The sequence below is a fragment of the Microtus pennsylvanicus genome, chromosome 6, assembly GCF_037038515.1.
Source record: "Microtus pennsylvanicus isolate mMicPen1 chromosome 6, mMicPen1.hap1, whole genome shotgun sequence".
Taxonomy (NCBI): Eukaryota; Metazoa; Chordata; class Mammalia; order Rodentia; family Cricetidae; genus Microtus; species Microtus pennsylvanicus.
This window is the reverse complement of record NC_134584.1, coordinates 14,207,728-14,224,970: the sequence shown is the minus strand read 5'-3', so window position 1 is coordinate 14,224,970 and position 17,243 is coordinate 14,207,728. Positions and strand designations below refer to the sequence as shown.

The following is a 17,243-nucleotide window of genomic DNA, read 5'->3' as shown; positions in this document are numbered from 1 at the left end:
ATCATGATAAAGATATCTTTTAAAAATACATGAATCTTTAATAAAAGAATCAGTTATAACCCTTGCCCTCGAGGTTTAATAAACTTCAAGTGCTAGTGAATGACTACAGAGCTGGGAGAGCATAGAGAAGTGCCTCTCCCTACACAGAGAAGACCAGACCAAGAGAGTCAAGGCAACTTCAAAGAGATGAGCCAGCATTTACTGCTTTTAACAGACTACCCCAAACTCAGTAGCTTAAGACAATATTGACGTTTATTTTGCTCCTGAGTCTGTAATTCACTGAGAGCTCAACAGCGATGATTTGTCTCTGCCCCCTTTCATTGGCTTCACTGCCTGCTGAAAGGCATGGCACTAGAGCCACTCACTCAGCTGGAGACTGGTGCCCAGTGCCTGCAAGAGAGAAATGTATCTCCACCACAGCTGCATGGCAATTAAAGTCCATAGGATTGGGAACTGTGAATCCCCACTCACTGAAAGAAACACGTGTTAAGCAGATTTTTACTTATTTCCCTTTATGGCAAGATATGAGACTCTAAAAACTATTAGCATATAATCTAGACATAGACTCATTAGTAATTTCCTGTTTGGAAAACAGGTGATGAAAATTAAAGAGTGAATACCCCAGCCAAAAGCATCAGCGCACAAAGATCATCGCGGATTGTTGAATAAGTGAGAGAACCCATCATTAAGTATTAGTAAGACACGTAAAGACATTACAAACATAAATGATATTAAATAAACCTCACATTTTGATGACATAAATGTGCACACTAGCAAATTTAACCACTTACATCAGGCTTCCTGTGTCTTACCCAACACATCCCTTCTCCTTCAACAACCAAGTCACGACTGCTTCTCAATACACTTTGAATATCAGCCATGTTCCTCTCTTAGGTCCTTATTCTGGTAGGAAGAAAAGCTTGTCAGGTAGAAGTAACAGCTAGAATTTCTTAGTAGAGTTCACAGCACAGGGAGTTTATCTACTCACAAGAACATCTACAGTATGGAGCTGATTTACTTGATTTACAAAATGCAGGACCCAAAACACTGCCCAAGACAAAACAGCAGTCTTCATGGGAGAGTGGTGGACCAATAAAGGGCTCTGAACCTAAAATCTTATCAGTAGATGAAATGAATCTCAGTTTTGTTTCCTAACGAAAACAGAATGAGAAACAGCAAGGTAGCTCGATGGGTAAAGATGCCTACCTTCAAGACTAACAATCTTGAGTTTGATTCTGAGAACCCACAAGATGGAAGAAGAGAACCCACTCCCACAAGTTATCTTCTGACCTCCACACATATGCATGGTTCCTAGGTATACACACTAACATACAAGATAGATGATAGATAGGTGATTAGATAGGTAGATAGATAGATAGATGGATAGATAGATAACAGATAGATAGATAGATAGATAGATAGATAGATAGATAGATAGATAGATAGATAACAGATAGATAGATAGATAGATAGATAGATAGATAGATGATAGATAATTTTTATTTTTTATTTTTTTATTGAGAAAAGGAAAAAAGTTTCCCCTTCTCCCAGCCTCCCATTTCCCTCCCCTAGATAGATAATTTTTGAGGTTTATTTTAGCTTTATGTCTGTGGGTGTCTTACCTGCATGTCTGTCTCTGCACCACACAGAAGCCAAAAGAGGGAGGTGGGTTCCCTGGGACTGGAATTGTAGACCATTTTAAGCTATGTTGGTCCTGAGAATTAAACCCAAGTCCTGTGAAAGAGCCATCCATGCTCCTAACTGCTCAGCCAACTCTCCAGACCAAATAAGTATGCTTTTAGAGAAAACACAATGTCTTATTTTATTCTTTTCGTTTTTTTTGAGGCAGGGTCTTTCTATGTAGCCCTGGCCGGCGTGGGACCTGCTATGTACATTAGATTGTCCTTGAACCCATAGACATCTACCTGCCACTGCCTTCTGAATGCTGGGATTCAGGTCACAATGGTGTCTTCATAATCCATACATACACAAATGTCCAAGATGAGATTTACCCATCTGTATCCATATCTTTCCTACCCTAATAAGGATGCAGAACAAAACTACAAATATGTATAATCTCTAACTTTGAGTGAGGGGATTATTCACCAGTAAACATAGGAAGTACTGAGAGGACCTCAGCTCTGCTGAATAAGGATGCTCAGAGCAGAGGTGGAACTTGCTGGGTGTGGTGGTTTGGATAGCAATGGCCCCATAGACTCATATGTTTGAATGCTTGGCCCATAGGGAATGGCACTATTGGAGGTGTGGCCTTGTTGAGTCAGTGTGGTCTTATTGGAGGAAGTGTGTCACTGTAAGGATGGACCTTCAAGGTCTCAAAAGCTCAAACTATGCCCAGTGTGACATTTAAGTCTCTTCTGCTGCCTGCAGATCAAGATATAGAACTTTCAGTTTCTTCTCCAGCACCATATCTGCCTGCATGCTCCCTGCCATGACAATAATGGACGGAACTCTGAAACTGTAGGCCAGCTCCAATTAAATGTTTTCCTTTATAAGAATTATCGTGGGCATGGTGTCTCTTCACGACAATAGAAACCCTGACTAAGATGACACTGGTTAAGTCCTTAAGAACTTACGGACTAGCCCCACACTGAGTAAAACAAGCTTCCACTGGCGAACAAGGCTTTCCTTTCTGAAAACTTCTAACCTTTCCCCTCCTGAAGGAGACTGCCATGGCCTAAAGGTTTATATCCCTCTAAACCCACAGGCAAAGCCCTAATGCCCAGTGCAATGACATATGAAAGCAAAACTTTCAGAGACTGTTAAACTTGGAGTGTGGGGCCCTAGTGAATGGCATTAGAACCCTTACAAAATGAAGCTTGAAAGGCCTCCTCTCTGTCATGTAAAGGCAGGTCAAGACGCTATCTGTGGGCCGGACATGTGTCTCACGAAGAGTGCTTCCTCAGCACAGATGAGGTCTTGGGTTTGAGCTCTAGGAAGGAGGAGAAGGAGGAAGAGGAAGGGAAAGCAGAGGTGAGATGATTTGAAAAGCAAGCGAGCCTTTGCTGAAAAATGAATCAGCCTGTGCTATGATCTTGGGCTTACCAGCTTCTATACCTATGGGGAATAAACGTCATGGAAGCATTGGTGGTTCCAGAATGACTAAAGGACTAAAACCAGTGTCGTTCAAGAGCTCAAAGTAGAGGCTCAGCTCCTAAGAACTTTCCCTTAGCTCTGAGGCATTTGTGCCTCTCATTTACCTGTGTTTAGAAACCCAGTTGTTTAGAGCACAGACCAAATCAGCAGAAACAAAGGCAAGGTGTTGGAAGTCTCAAGTACAACCACGCAAGGGCAGAACAGTCCCGAGTTTAGGAACAGACTCATTCTGCCCTCCCTTTCTCCTGACTTACATACAGATCCGGCCCTTAGGCGCTTCTTTTGATATCTTTCCCTCCAATAGCTCAACATTAAGGAAACAATCAATTAACTGCAAAGCCCCAGTGAGCTACGCATGTGGAAAAGATCACAAGGAATCCCAAGATTTTTCAAAAACCATTTCAAACATAAATGGAAAATTAAGTTGATTTTTTTGCCTACTTCAGACACAAAAACATAGAAGTAATTTCAACTCTAATCAGCTATTGATTTCTTTTACGCTTTCTTGCCATGATTATATAAAACTATAAAAGGGAAAAAGTGGAAGCTATCAAAATATTCAAAAACGAAATTTATCTCAGAAAGTTATAATGAATGCCATCATAATAACTAACGACTGTCGAGAATGTTTTTGCACCTAGAGCTACTCTGTGCGATTTGTATGCATGGCCTCAGTTTGTCTTCATAAATACCTTCATTTCACATGTGGCTGACTCATGGCATTAAGATGCGAAGTAACTTCCCTGAGACTAGGGCTCCAAACAGCCATATTTTTAAAATTACACCATGTGACACATGAACAGAATAGTCCCCTCCAGAGGGGTGTTCATAGTTCCTAGTAGTGGCAGATATGAAAGCCATCTTTGTCTTTGTGTTGAGGTATCAGCCTGGGTAGGGCAGACCAGGAAGTAAAGAATGAGAGGTAAAAGCGGCACTAGTTCCCTAAGAAGAAAGAGTTTCACCGTGGGTAGAAGAGGTTCCAGAAGAGAAACTGCAAAGAACCAACAAGCAAGGAAGGGCACAGCTGGAGAGACAGCGCTGTCCCAGAAGCCAAAGGGAATAGAGAGGGTGTGGTCCGGTGACCCAAAGGCTCAGGTAAGATGGAGCTCAAAACTCCCATGGAAGTTGACATGTGGAAGTCAAAAGTAGGGGGAACAATGTGCAAGTGGGGACAGGTCAGGCCATGAGGGAATGAGTAAGTGAAGCCACTGGATGCTTTCTTCTGATTGGTGGTTCTTACTCTGGGTCCCTGACCAGCAGCAGCACCTGGGGACTTGATAGACCTGCAAAACAAAGTCCGGGGACAAGGCCCAGCAATTTGTATTGCTAACACATTTGTAGGTGAGGTGCTCTAGAGGCCGTCACGCCTGGAAAGGACAGCTGGAGGCGGAGGCAAGTTTCCACACGCTGGCATGCATGGCAGGGGACAGAAAGCATTTTAAGAGTCTACATGTAGAGAAAAGAGGAGATCCGCAGGGCTGACTCTCGGGAAGACTAGAGAGCAGGTGATGGCCATTTGGAGACACAAAGCCAGAGAAGCAGTCCACCCATACCATGACTGGACCATCTAAGACCAGTTGCCAGCTCCTTCAAGAATTTCTGTATTTTCTTTCGTTGCATGACTAACATCTGTAGGCTTTAGGAGCATTTCAGAGGATCTGAAATCTAGACAGCCCCACGGCACTTCCCATTCATCGGGTCTCTTGGGAGCCCATGGAGTAACTCCTCTGTACCGTTCTGGGTATAGCACCTGTTTCCACACAGGGGAACTGAGAACACACGGGCTCTAACATGCCCTAGAGTGGCTGAGAGCTGGATTCTTGGGCTGAGGAAATGAGAGGATGTTCAAGGCTTCCCCAGACAACGTAGGTAGCGGACACATGGCTCAAGCAAAACTGAGGTTCCACCTTCTACGATGATTCAAAATGTCTAATACAGACTCGATTTTAATGAGGATAAAAGACTTGTCTGGTAGGAAAAAAGGAGGCTGCAGGCTGTGACGGCCACTGCTCATGTTTATTTTGTTTTTCCTCTGGTTGAGCTGGTCTGCAAAGACCTGGCACACCCAGGCAAGAGACAGTTACAAAACAAGTGTCTGTACCGAGACCTACAGGGAGACTCAAAGCCTTTTAACTTTCATTAACCCTGGTTTTGACTTTCTCTTAAAAACATGATGCTAAATCTTTGTGGTCGAAGCCCTCAGTTGACAGCCTCTAATAAAGAAGTCCAGACTCTGGAAACCCCCAAAATAAACAGAACTACAGACCGAGTCACCCCCTCCTTTAAAAGTTGCTTGTGAACACCCAATGGAGCAACATTAAGATGTCAAGAGAAGCCAGCTACTAATTCCTTCTCTGGGTTGTTTAGCATGTCGGCCAGAGCCGACCTGAGCACAAATGGATACCATCTCCTGCCATTACTCCAGATGATTAAGGTCTCCTCTACTGGACACTGTTGTTTCCTACTGACTTCACTGGGGTATGAGCTCTGAATGAGCAAGTTCCTATGCTCAGAACTTTCCAGTTGTACCTGATAACGACTTCCTTCTTAACCTACCCCACATCTGAAAATTAAAAACATCAGCTTTGGCACCAGGCATGGGCACAATGTACACACATTTTTGTGGGTATACCAGTCAAGGTTCTCTAGAGGCCAGAACTGATAGAATGAACACGCACATATGCAAAGAGGACTTATTAGAGTAGCTTACAGGTTGTGGTCCAGCTAGTCCAACCATGGCTGTCTGCCAACAGAAAGTCCAAGCCTTCAGTAGCTGTTCAGTCCACAAGACCAGGTGTCTCAGCTGGTCTCTGGTACATATCAGAACTCTGGCTCTAATGCCAGTGAAACAATGGGTTAGCAGTGAGACCAGGGGCAAGCAGGCAAAGAGCAAAGCATCCTTCTTCCATGTCCTTTATATAAGCCACCGCTGAAGGTGTGGCTCAAATTAAAGGTGGATGTTTCCACTTTAAATGATTTAACTAAGGAAACTCCCTCTCAGGTGTGCCCAGGCACTTGGATTTTTAGTTAATTCCGGATGCTGCCAAGTTGACTACCATGAATAGCCATCACAGCAGGTAAAACAATCACACACATAAAACAAAAATTTTAAATGTCATAAAGCCATGATTAGAATTTTAGACAGAGAAAAAAAATAGGATAAGGAAGGGCCAGGCATGGTGGGACATGCCTTTAATCCCAGCATTTGGAAGACAATATTATGCAGATTTTTGTAAGTCATCCTGGTCTACATAGTGAGTTCCAGGCCAGTCAAGGTTATATCATGAGACCATCTGTCTCTAAATAAAATGTGTGTGTGTGTGTGTGTGTGTGTGTGTGTGTGTGTGTGTGTGTGTGTGTGTTTCTGTGTCCATGTGTCTGTGTGAATGGAATAATACAAGATTTGATAAGATAAAGTAGCATGGTTAGGAGAGAAGAGTAGAAGATGATGTTGGAAAGGACAGGTTGTTCGGACTAAAATTGGAGAAACCAGAATAGACTGGATAAGATTAGGGAGGACACAGTTGATCCGGCTACTTTGCCTTTCTTTGCACTGGAGAGGCTGGGTTGAAGTAGAGAAGAGATCACTGGTCTGTGGTATGATAGGGTTGGGTAGAGTGGAGTGGGGTAGGTTTAAAGGGACTGGACTGCACTAGGCTGAACTAGATTGGATGGGATTGGATTGGTCCAAAGGGACTGGATAGGATAGAATAAAAAGTATTAAAAGTCATTGAGAGTTGGTTGGTAAAGCTTTTCAGTCTAGCGGATGTGTACATACACAACTACAGCTGGGTTCTAAGCCACAGTGTAAGATGGAGCTTTTATAGCCTGAAAGCTTGATATGGAAGTGAGACAGCGCCACAGGTAACTAGGGACTTCCAGTGTTTGCTCCTAAGTAGAGAGCTGCTCCTGCTGGCCAGCCTCCAGGCAGCGTTCACTGAGCAGGGTTTGGAGGGAACAGAGCTTTCCTACCATGGCAGAGTAGGGTCTTCTCTAGAACCCTGAATCCCTGGGTGATGCCTCTCTGAAATATGGAAGCCAGGTGACTGGGGTTGAGCACTGAGAGAAATGGTGGGACTTCTTCAGACTTTACAGAAAGAATATGTCCCAGTCAGAGCACACCCGACTCACTCCCCATGGGCAAATACCACAGCACCCAGCCATATCCCACCCAGACATACACCAAAGAGCAGATTCCATTTCTCTACTCCAAATGATGCTTTAAGACGTGAAATATTACCCTCTAAAGAAACGGTTACAAGGCATGCACATTCAAGCACGCCCACTCATGTTTTTCATCCTTAGTCAAGACACACAGGTCTTGGCTTAAAGTTCTTCCATTCCGGCAGCAGGCTTTCCCATCCCAGGCTGAAAGGCTGCTGTGGTCGACCAGCGAGACACATTCATCACTCTGGAGTGGCGTTCCTTACAGTCCTGACTCAACTCACCAAATGTAACATGTGACTACCTGCTCAGGGACTCCGAGTATGAACAGTATGGGGCTTTTCTTCAGGTCAGAGAACCTCAAAGTCACCTTGTCTTATTCTTGTAGTGATCTCTCAATATAAATTCATCGTGAGAATAAAGACCAAAATGCTTAAACTCCTAACCTATATAGTGGTCAAGTTTTGGAGACAAAAAAAAAATGGATCTTTCAAGGAGCAGCTTGCTCAGACCTACAGCACTGGTTTCTTCTGTTGTCGCTTGTTTTTAAAGTGTTCTGTGTGGCCCAAGCTGGCCTTGAACTCGCCAGCCTCACTGCTTTAGCCTCCCGTAGGTATGCACCACTGTGCCAGGCTAAGAACATGCATTTTCAGGATACGGCTGGCAGTATTCACCCACACAAGAGAAGAGAGGTTCAAAATAGGTATGGAAGAGAAGAATTTCTACAACCTCCTTCGACAAACCACATTCAGCAAATATTGTTCTCTTCCACCTTGTATTTTTGATAGGTCAGTATTTAGTAGCCTAGATATAGAATCTAAGCTTCAGTTCACATTGATTTCCTTTCTTATCCAATGTATATTACGTTCGCTCGTTGCACTTATTTTATACGTTCTAAGACTATATTCAGTTAGTACTACGAAATTACTAAACAAGAAGAGATGGGAGGAGGGAGAGAGAAAGAGACTCAGAGACTGGAAGAGGGGAGAGGGAATTACTGAACAAACGGAAGATGGTATATAGAGTCACATTTACTATGACCCTACCTGCAAAAGTTATAAGGCAGTAATGAGAATTTCTATAGAACAAATATTGGCTGGCCAAGTGAACTCTGCTCAGTTTTATGGCTCTATTTTTCATACATTCTCTAAGTAAATGATTCATGTTTGCAGAACCATCATTTACTTTAGTATCTATCAAATTATTCTTCAGTACCAAACCCAGGCCACACATTCCCATAGTTACCTCCTATACCTGCTCCCCAGAAGTAAAGAAAAAGAGGCCAGGCAGTGTTTGACTGGTTATTCATTCTGTGTATCTTCATTAAAAATATAAGGACATTCTACACTTGAGTCTAGTGTCCTGAGATCAGATTGTTACTAAAATATTAAGGACTGGAGAAGTGGGGGGCATCAGGGAATATGTCCTGGACTTTCTTTTGCTTCCCAAGGACCCCGGGATGGAGTGAAAGCAACTTTCAGGGCAGGCCAGGCCTTCCAGGCTGAATCCACTGAAGGGCACTGCAGGATGATTTTCTTCCATTCAAATGAAGGCTTTTCCATGACCAGTGATGACGGTTTGTCTTTAGTGTCAACTTGGCAAGGCTCTGGTACCCTGTAATCAGCACCAACTCAAAGGTGTTTCCGAGTGGTTTGTTATCTACAGGCGGTGGCCTCTAGAGAGAAGAGACTATCCCCATCAGCTGGGACTGCTTCATCCGATCCACTGAAGGCCTTAGGCAAAGCTGAAGCCTCGCCAGGGGATAGAGAAATCAAACTGGTGTCTCCATTCTGGTCTGATGTATTTCTGAGGACTCTCTACTTGACACCCCCCCACGCCCTGTTCCAGGGAGGACATACAGAGTACCCCCCCCCAGTTGCTGTGTCTAACAAAACAATTTGATCCTGATATTAGACTAAAGTCATCCGCACACATAAAGTACCTCTTCACAGACTAAATTTTAGTCAGTTTCCAAGTCTCCAAACAATGGCATTTAATCCTTAGGACACAAAGCAGCACAGCTTTTATTTGACTTATCTCCTTATCCTTAGAGGCCATGTAGTTGGGATCTAGTAAGAATGTACTCTCTATTGCACAGTCGGTTGGCCCTAGTTTCTGTTAAATTTAAAATATGCTTGAAATCGACTTTTGTGCCGTGGGTTTCTCTTGTTAAGTAAATGGCTACTCTTTCAAGGCAAAAAGGAGTACATATGGATTATGGTCTGTGAAATGTCACCAAAACCAAAGCTGTCTAAAATAAGCCCAACCTTTCAAAAGTATAACAAAACATGAAAACAGGTTCACTCCATTCCCAAACTGCAGCTCTTCTGAGAATTCTACCTTCCCTACTTACTCCTGTCAACGGCCTCCTGGAGAGCTTCCCCTGCCTCCATCTAAGAAATTTTCCTCTTAGACTTCGCTCACAAACTATCTCTGATGAGCCTAAATTATCCTTTCCTTACCACGAAAGATGGAGTTTTTCTTCCGGCTACATTCCTTTTTGACCAAAATGGGCCCTTATTTCTGGGTGGTTTTATTTTATTCCATCATATTTAATATGAGCTTGTCATGAAAAGAGACAGCAGTGACAGTTAAATGAGAAGTGGTACCAATTAATGTATTTATAGAATGCCATACACAAATAGACAACAGATGGAGAATATTTATACACCAAGCTCCAGCAGTAAGGGATGCTTCAGAAGAGCTGCGCTCTTGAAAGGCTAGGAAGAGACGACCCCACAGAATAAAGGGATATAAAATGTAGTCCTTATCCCTACCACCCAACTTCCCCCAATCCAATCTTGGTGCCTTGGTGGTGGCGGTGGAGGGAAGAAGTCAATGGAAAACTTTATTGGTTAACACTGTAGTTATCTGTCCATTGACTAACTCTGTGGTTATCTGTTCACACATCTGTACTCCTGGTCCATATGGGGAAAGAGGGCCAGAGAACCTGGGCCCTGCTGCAAAGAAAGCATCAACCGCCTGGACTCTAGACACAGCTGAAGTAAGGTCTTCATGTGGAGAAGAGTACTTTTCCCTTTTCTGCTTCTGTCTTCCTATCATAGCATGCCTCTCCCAGCAAGCCACCCCTGCACCTATAGATAAACCTAATGTCATTCACCAAAGCCACTGTCACTCGAGGATCTCAGAGTCTTGAAACTTGCAAGCTCCAAGCTATGGAGATCATTCCTCGGGAAAGAGTTTCTGGCTCGGTATAATGCCGGGAAAGGACACAGATATGTCATATGGCTGGAGGCCCCTCTTAGAGTCCTAAACACTCGGTGGTCTCCACCAAATTGCTTGCATCAGTCTAGAGCTACAATGGTTGAGATAAAAGCAAACTACGCCCTCTCACACTTTACGCTAACTTAGACAGTCTGAAGTTGGCAGGACCTTCATCCTTCTGCTACTTCTTCCCACAGATAGACTCCTGCTTAGATGACCGAAGGCTTCCCACATGCCAATGAATATGTGCTGAAACTCATAACTACAGGACTTTTTGTTCTGGCTATGATGGAATAGTCTTAAAATATGAAAAAGAAATATTAAAGCTTAGAAAGCCTTTAAAGACTCATTATAAGACTCTTTCTAAGATGCGAAAAGATGTGTAGTCACGGACGAGCAGACACAAACATCAAGAGAAATGATTCTACTCAAGACTAACTTGGCAAAGCATTGAGTTTATTGAGGTTAGGGAACCACACATGACTCAAAAAGGTAGCAACATCAGGGGAAATCCCAACACAGCAATGCAGCATTGACTCCCAAAGACTGCATGCCTGAAGCCCTTCCCTCAACCATTGGAGAAGCCCTTCCCTCAACCTCTTCTCCAGCAACTGATTACCACTTATGCAACCTGTGTTGGTTTGTTTGAGAATGGTCCCCATTGGCTCATATATTGTAATGCTTGGTTCTTAGTTGCTGTGGCTATTTAAGACTTCCCAATTCTACAATTATGAATAAAAGTTTTTTGATAAGCAAAAAAAAATTAAAAAAAAAAACTTGATCCTGTCGGGCACAGCTGCTCCGTAAGATCTCGTCCCCTTCACCAACCCACGGGGTGCACTACCTGACCGGCCATGGATGATCCCCTGTCCCAATTGAAGGAAAATGTGAAGCAGCTAGAGAAACTGGCCAAGGTAGAAACAAACTCCAAGGCTTAGCAGGCCAAAGTGAAGAAGACCCTTACAGCAGAAAAATCTGGAGTGTGCCCCCGGGTATGCCGAAAAGGCAGTCCGCAAGAAAGAAGGTGTAAACTGGCCCCCTGAGGAATTAGAGGTTGGATGCCAGTTCTGGGGGCTGGGGAAGGGAGCTGAAAGACAGAAAGCCCAGGCCAACTCAACCGGCGGGCAAACTCAGCCCTGGGAAGATGGAGGAGAGGAACCACCTTGTAAAGGCCCCAGCCAGTGCTGGTGGCACCGGACATCTCTCGTACACAAAAGTCCACAGGAACCTACTCAGGGCTATCACACAACAGGATTTCCTGTCTGCAGAGGTTGGGGAGAGGCTCCTAGGAGCTGCCTGGCAAAGGTGTGGCTCTTGCCTTCACTGGCCACAGCAAGCAGCAGGTGTGTGTTCACTAGAAACTGAAAGCCCCGAAGCACTGGGCAGAAGTCCACATGGGGTCAAACCCTGTCAACTCCACATCGGCAGAGGACAACACAGAACTTGCCATCCTCCAGCTGTGGCCCACAGAGTCACACGAGTCACCCACACATTTGTGCAAAAGTCAGTATGCAGAACAGAAAGAAACACACACAGCAAATCCAGGTGAAGTATCCAAGCTTGCGTGTAACCCTGCAGGACAGAGGCCCACTGCCCAACCTCACGCTCAGTTTTAAGGCACCCAGCCTGACAGGTTGGAAAAGAGCCAAGGCAGCTATGAGGTTGGACAAAGTTGAGCGCAGAAGCTTCCAGTATGTCATAGAAGGGAGGCAACACCTGCCGAGGACCTGCTCATTCCTCAGGGCCACCAACCTCAGAGACAACCTGGTCGTCCTGGCTGCACACAGAGCTTTCGCCCACAGCACAGGCACCTCTGGAAGCTGGCTGAGCTGGTCTAAGACCTCCAGGCCATTTTCCTCAGCAATCTGCATGGATAAGGTGTCGACCTGCTCCCTGAGGTGTGGTCTGCGTGGTGGCAGAGCTCATGGAACCCTCCGTTACCTGTGTGTGCACTTCCAGGTTCTGCACCTGCTGCTCAGACCTGTCCATCACTGCAGACACCTTCTGAGGATCCATGGCACTCAGCACCTTGTCCAGAGCTTTGGTCACCTGTGCCATATTCTTGGTCACCCCCTTCATGGTCACAGCTATCTGCACCTTGGAGGATACTGCATCCACACGGGTCGCCATCCGGAGACAGTTTTCATCTTCAATCTTCTCGCCGACGGCGTTTTCAGCATATCCGCGGGCACACGCCACATTTTCCTGCAGAAGGGCCTTCTTCACCTTGGCCTGCTCAGCCTTGGAGCTTCTCTGCCTTCTTGGCCAGTCTCTCTAGCTTCTTCACTGAACTTCAACTGGAAGAGGGTATGGTCCATAGCCAGCCAGGTAGTGCACACCTCGAGGCGGCAAAGGGGACGAGATATTACGGACCAGCTGTGCCCAAGAGATGCTTACCCTTCCTCGGCAGCTGCCTCTGGAAGGGCTTAGAGCCACTTGGGCTGCGTGGTCTGTGTGATGGCGCCAGGCCTCCAGTGTTACAGCCTTTCAGGCCTTTTAAAGCGTCTCACTCTTGACTCTTCTGTCCTTTTAGATACAGGCCGCTGCCCTTCTGCCTTCTCCAGGGAAAAGTCAGGGTAGCTATCAAAGGAAACCAGGACAGTCATCTTTGGCTGCGTTCGGCTCTTTTACACCCTTTTGCAGTGGGAAGCTGGCAGGGAGCAGGCAATGAGACTGCCTAAGGTGGCCTGAAGGCTGTGTGTGCAGGCTGCTGCTGTATTTTCTATCTCCTGAAGTTTACTCATGTTCTTAACACTCCTGGTGGTTTTGTTCTTCTGCCTAAGTGGAAAGTACACAGCAGATGAGGGGTGTACCAAGTACACAGCAGATGAGGGGTGTACCAAGTACACAGCAGATGAGGGGTGTACCAAGTACACAGCAGATGAGGGGTGTACCGAGTACACAGCAGATGAGGGGTGAGGGGTGTACCAAGTACACAGCAGATGAGGGGTGAAGGGTGTACCAAGTACACAGCAGATGAGGGGTGAAGGGTGTACCAAGTACACAGCAGATGAGGGGTGTACCAAGCAAAGCAAAACAGGATGATGAGAAAGGATGGCAGCTAGAAAAATCAAACAGCTGCTATCAAAAATGCAATGAGAAACTCAGCTCCCTGGTCGCGCGCACGTCTCTCCTGAACACTCTCCAGGGTGTGTGCAGGAACCTCTGTGCTCTTCCTCTGCGGCACGCCTACTGCCAGAACAAGCCATGTCTATTCTCAAGGTCCACACCTGAGAGATCTTTGACTCCCGTGGGAATCCCACTGTTGAGGTTGATCTCTACACCTCAAAAGGTCTCTTCCGAGCTGCCGTGCCTAGCGGTGCCTCCACTGGCATCTATGAGGCCCTGGAACTTTGTGACAATGATAAGACCCGCTACTTGGGGGAAGGGTGTCTCAAAGGCTGTTGAGCACATCAATAAAACTATCGCACCTGCTCTGGTTAGCAAGAACTGAATGTGGTGGAGCAGGAGAAGATCGACAAGCTGATGATCGAGATGGATGGCACCGAGAATAAATCCAAATTCAGTGCCAATGCCATCCTGGGAGTGTCCCTGGCTGTCTGAAAAGCTGGTGCAGCAGAAAAGGGGGTGCCCCTCTACCGCCACATCGCTGACTTGGCTGGCAACGCTGAAGTCATCCTGCCAGTCCCAGCTTTCAATGTGATCAACGGAGGGTCTCACGCTGGCAGCAAGCTGGCCATGCAGGAGTTCATGATCCTCCCTGTGGGGGCGTCCAGTTTCCGCGAAGCCATGCACATTGGGGCAGAGGTTTATCACAACCTGAAGAATGTCATCAAGGAGAAATATGAGAAGGATGCCACCAATGTGGGTGACGAGGGCGGGTTTGCACCTAACATCCTGGAGAACAAAGAAGCTCTGGAGCTGCTGAAGAACGCAATTGGAAAGGCTGGCTACACTGAACAGGTTGTCATCGGCATGGACGTGGCCGCCTCTGAGTTCTACGACCTGGACTTCAAGTCTCCTGATGACGCCAGCAGGTACATCACCCCTGACCAGCTGGCTGACCTGTACAAGTCCTTCATCTGGGAGTATCCAGTGGTGTCCATCGAGGACCCCTTTGACCAGGATGACTGGGAAGCCTGGAAGAAGTTCACAGCTAGCTCAGGCATCCAGGTGGTTGGGGACGATCTCACAGTGACCAACCCTAAGAGGATTGCCAAGGCTGTCAGTGAGAAGTCCTGCAACTGCCTCCTGCTCAAAGTGAACCAGATTGGCTCCGTGACCGAGTCTCTGCAGGCTTGTAAGCTGGCCCAGTCCAATGGTTGGGGCGTCATGGTGTCCCATCGCTCTGGGGAGACTGAGGATACTTTCATTGCTGATTTGGTAGTGGGGCTCTGCACTGGGCAGATCAAGACTGGTGCCCCTTGCCGATCCGAGCGCCTGGCCAAGTACAACCAAATTCTTAGAATGGAGGAAGAGCTGGGCAGCAAGGCCAAGTTTGCCGGCAGGTGCTTCAGGAACCCCCTGACCAAGTAAAGTGGATGCAGATCCCTGGAGCCACCAGCTGCTTAGACCCTGTCCCTGATGTCATCAAAGCGGCTTAAGGCCGACCTAGTGCTTGCCCCTCCCATGCCACTGCTTCCTTAGATGTCTTCAGTCCCCCCGACCACCTGGAGCCCTGCTGGAAACCCTAGCTTTGTAATCATGTGACTGATCCGAATCATTGTCACCTCGCTTCCAAGCTAGTGTCTGGAGTCCAGTGTAATCTCTAGGGTGGCCACAGGAAAGACCCCTGCCCCAGTGGTTCTACATGCAGAATAAAAGCCTCAGTGACCCGTAAGCACTGCCTGTGAGTGGATGGAAATAAAAATGCAATGAGAAACTGAGGCAGGAAAAGAACACCAATGTGGCAACAGGGAAAACAAAGAAATTGACAAGATGGTATTTGATGCTGTTTTTGTTTTTGTTTTTTCCAGATTGGAGAATCCCGTTACACTGTTCTCAGGACTTTCTTTTGAACATGGTTCTCAGATTGGAACACTTCTGTCTGCCAGCAAAACTGTGTCTGAGAGCAAGGCTAACGGGGCTGTCTAAAACAAAGGACAGCCCTGGAGAAGCCCGATCTGCAGAGCAACAAGAATGAGCACGTTGAGAAGATATCCTTAGAAGCAAAGCAAGGGCAGCAGGCTAGACGATGCTCCATGTTCTGGAAACAAGAGACACGAACCATGGTGTAAGTAAAAATAAAATCTCAAGATGGAAGGCTTTCCTACTGAAATAATGAGTTTGCCTCTTCCTGCTGGTGGACTGCAGGTGATAATACTAACCAAAAGCGGGGAAAAGGCAATTTCAGATGTGGAAGGAATAGAACTAAATTTGAAATTCTAAAGTTGCTTCCCCGGATGTGGTGGTGAGCAGGCCTGAGAAAGACACCCTGTCACACAGAATAACGCCTCCCAAGAAGCAGCTAGAAGGTCCCAGGCTGAGGCTGAGTAGAGCCCAGCACTCCTTGCTGTGTACCATACACTCAGATACTGTTCTCGGAACTAAGGGCAAGTCAGCTGCCAAAAGCAAGTTGAAGATGAACTCGGTTAAGTCTACGTTAGAGGGCTGTCATTTAGATGCATGTCTGTGATGACGGCACCGAGGAGGCAAAGGCAGGCAAGATCCGAGTTCCAAGCCAGTCAGAGCTAAAAACTGAGACACCGTCTCAAAAAACAGAAACGTTAAAAATTCTTATAGGCTCATTGGAGAATTCTTAAAATCACAATGGCATTAATTGTGGTTTTCTTGCATTGTGTTGCCCAGGCCTGTGTTGCCCAGGCTGGTCTCAAACTCATACTTAAGCTGCCCCCATGACTCAGCCTCATGAAGAGCTGGGAACAGTGAGTGCCTTGGCCACCATGGTCTAGTGGTTTGCCAGCAGTAGAGCGTGAGGCCTAGCATGCACAGATCCTGGCCACTCTGATTCCAACACTGCCAGAAGACAAATCACACAGCAAAAATCACCGAATTTTGCATTCAGCATTTGTCTTAGGCAGAAAGCTTTTCCTGGGGTTCAGTCACTTCTGTTAAGACCCCCTGCAACACGTAAGCATCTCAATAAGGTTTTCCTGGACTGCTCCAACTAACGTCACTCAATGCCTACTCTTACTGCCGCCTCCCATCTGACATCAATATTTGTTGATTTGCTTTCTCGGCCTTCATGGTTGTATGGATCCCAAAAGCTAGAAATGTGGCAGGGACATGGTAGTGACTCCATCCTGTTAAAGATGTGAGACTTAGCTTTGTAACTTGACAAAATGTCACACTGTTTCCCACCTAACATACTTCATCCTATCTCCAAACCTTCATTTGCTGTTGTATTTAGAGGCCCCAGAAATGAATTGCACCCCTACTCTATGCTTCTTTCTGATCTACCCTAAGTCACCACTAATTTTCCTATCAATAAATCACTATGTTTACACCCAATTTTATGTTTAAAATAGAATTACAAACTTTGAGGAAGAAAAAAGGTACAATGTTATTTTACTAACAATTATGTATACCACAATGATACCTTGATCTGTTCTATCTGATCTTTGGATGAAAAGTCTTTAAACAGTCCAGGAAAGAAAAAAAGATCAACTAAAAAAAAAAAAACACTGGCAAGTTTATTCCATGTCTCAGTTTAAAATTAAAATTCATCCCTAATAATTTATGTCATAAAGATACTTGGTAAGTATTTTTTAGTTCCAGGATTAAAGAAATTATATCTCTATTTCAAGTTAAAATCTTAT

The 17,243-nt window shown here is 45.7% G+C and overlaps 2 pseudogenes; one reads left to right on the top strand and one right to left on the bottom strand.

Moving 5' to 3' along the window:
* The window catches only part of LOC142853018 (charged multivesicular body protein 1a-like), a 54,919-nt pseudogene extending 42,044 nt beyond the window's left edge, over positions 1–12,875 (bottom strand).
* An 835-nt stretch (positions 12,876–13,710) lies between these two features.
* Positions 13,711–15,320, top strand: LOC142852764 (alpha-enolase pseudogene; annotated as a pseudogene).
* The last annotated feature ends 1,923 nt before the right edge of the window (positions 15,321–17,243 follow it).